This window comes from Lycium barbarum, chromosome 3 (assembly GCF_019175385.1).
Source record: "Lycium barbarum isolate Lr01 chromosome 3, ASM1917538v2, whole genome shotgun sequence".
In the NCBI taxonomy this organism is placed as follows: Eukaryota; Viridiplantae; Streptophyta; class Magnoliopsida; order Solanales; family Solanaceae; genus Lycium; species Lycium barbarum.
The window spans coordinates 50,800,039-50,803,093 of record NC_083339.1 but is presented as its reverse complement, the minus strand read 5'-3'; positions in this window follow the sequence as shown (position 1 = coordinate 50,803,093).

The following is a 3,055-nucleotide window of genomic DNA, read 5'->3' as shown; positions in this document are numbered from 1 at the left end:
TAATGTTGGCATCTCACACTTACTCCGATACCAAAATAATACCATAATTATGATATAAATAATCTCTATATTATTAATTGCAGAATCAACATTTTAACCAAATGCAAGTAAAATACAACATAATTTTTTCCCAGAATTATTATTCGTTATCCCAAAATATTCTTTCACTTATTACATATTTTTTGTGGTAATTTATGAAAATTAAACTGATAAAAATAAATGAAAAAATTTATCAAAATGTTTTCGCTGCCAGGAATCGTACCCGGATTCCTGATCATTTTTAACGACCCATTTGGTCGATATGGCTCTTATGGTACTTTTGCCACTTCCGAGCATTGATTGACTCACTTTTGACCTGAGGTTTACTTTTGGCCTAACGGACCTTTTCAGGAGTTTCTTCAACTCCGAGAGGTTCGGATGATTGTTTAGAACTTGTAAGTATGATTGGTTCGATTCCCAATGCATTTTGGTGCATCTCGGGACTTTGGATGGGAGAATTAGGCACCGGTGGTTGACACGGTCAATGAGACCTCTATTGGAAATTTTGAGACGACGAGTGCGTTCGTAGCATATTTTGTATGGGTTTAAGTAGTCAGATTGTGAGTAGATGGCCTCGGGAATAACCCGAAAATCGGATTGAAGACTTAGAAAATTTTGGGAAATCTGGTGTCTGGTGCCCGCAATGACCGCACCAGAGCCGCCCCAGCGGCACCACTGTGGCGGTGATGGGGAATATAGGCCATACCGCTACGACGGTAGACCAGCCGCCGTAGCAGCACCGTTGTAGTGGCACTGCCTCTGTCGTGGCATTCAGGGGAAGTGTTATTTCATTTAATGTGTCTTAAATAAGACTTAGACCCTCATTATTTCATATCTCAGTATTGGAGCCTAGAGAAACTATTCTTGGAGATAATTTGAAGAAACTCTTGGAGGTAAACTTTGTCCAATCCTTTACTCTTCCTTAATCACAGTCATCTTAGAATTCTCCCTTCCCTTTTACAATCCCTAAGAGTTGGAATTTGAAGAAGGGTTTTGGGAGATTTTCCCTTAGGGTCCTATATGATAAATTGATGATGTTGATGATAAAACTTGTTGAATCTAAGCTTAGTAATCATATATGTTTCACTTTTAAGGTTGAATTTCGCATTTAGAGAATTAGGGTTCATACCCAATTTGGGGGTTTTACTAGAAATCATATTAGGGGATAATTCTTGAGATAAATCGACAATTAAGGATGGGGTTATGATTACCTAGGATTCAATTTGATATTTCACCCGTGAATTTCCCGTTTTGCCCTTCTAGGCCCGTTTTCCCAATTTCTAGGGTTAAAATGGACCTAATTGATATCATAGCAATATTAGTATTGTTATTCATGATTTCTAATTTAGAATTCGATTGTGCTTAGACTACTTTGGTTTTGAGCTTCAGAAAAAGGGCAAGGCGATAGAGTGACTTGTTGGTGTTGTAGTTCGGTAGTCCAAGTAGGTTATGGTTTACCTTTGGTGAGACTTAGTATAGTGAATCACATATTTAGATTATGATGTTGGAGATAGCATGTGAACCTTCGTGTGTGAAGTTAGGATGGATATTGCCTTAGGTTGGGCCCTGATGTGTGTTTGGACTAGCCACCCTGTTATATATGTTTTATTGCTTAATTGTGTTGGCTTGATGCATTTGTGTAGTTGGTAGATAACAAATGTCTCTTGTTGTCCTGATTCGGATAGGATTGACATACTCGTTGTTAGTATTTGTACTTTGATATATTATTGGCGTACCCACTGTTGGTACTTGAGATTATTGATATACTATTGGCGTATCCGCTGTTGGTACTGGATTTATATATGTTGGCATACCCACCGTTGGTATTGTGATGTGATGCATCGTTGGCATACCCCGTTGAGGTACATATGATATTGAGCTTGCTTGTTGATGATTAACATATGCATTGCACACATTATCTCATAACTATCATGCATGGTCTATATTCGGCAATGGTCTGGTATCGTTGATTGAGCGAAACTGATATTTGATAAACTCTTTTACTTGAGTGATTGTGAAAAAGTCCGATGTCCAAAGATCCATTCCGGAATCGTTGTTTATATGAAACTGATACTTGATAAACTCTTTTACTTGAGTGATTGTGAGGAGGCAGATGTCCGAGGTTCAATTCCAGAATCGTTGATTTATGAAACTGATATTTGACAACTCTTTTGAGTGATTTTGAGGAGGCCGATGTTCGATTGTTATATTCAGGCAATGTTGTTGCATGACCGAATCCGATGTTATTCCGGAATCGATTGTAGTGCATGGGCTCTGCGGGTCCCCTAGAGTGGTGTCGGTGAGACTCCCCCTATGAGCAATTAGCCAGGGTCCCGTCTGTCTGTTTGGCAAAGATCCGAGACGGGTGGCACTTAGAATTCGCGAGTCACACTGGGTTGTGCTGCTGAGACGTCGATATTTCCATCCGGAGTGCATGTGTACACCTCATTTGCATAGCATGGCATGGCATCACATTCATACCATTATTGCATTGCATTTCATTATGACTTGAGTGAGATGTCGTGATGACTGTATTGTGACGATTGTGTTGTTGGTGATTGGACTGTGATGATTCTATTGTGGTGATTTTTTCAGGATCGGATATATTCAGACTTATTAAATTGGGGTTTAGATACTTACATAGGTGTTGATGGATACTCCATTACGATTATATTGTTCCATGCTTGATTAGTTTACTTGTTTATCTGCGTTATTTTCTGAATTGTGTTAACTATGCTTAGTCGGCCTATAATGCCTACCAGTACTGTTGTTTGTACTGGCCTGCACTTGCTGCATTCTTTTATGAATGCAGATTATCAGGCCGGATCTACTTCTCTGACTCATGGATGATCGACTCCTCAGCTTATACTTGAGTTTTCCAGGGTGAGCATGGCGTCCACTGACCTCGAAGACTCTTCTAATGCTTATGTCTTACTTTTCTTTCAAGACATGATTTAAGACATTTATGTATTATTATTCAGACCTTAGTATTCGAATTTAGATGCTTTTCTATGAC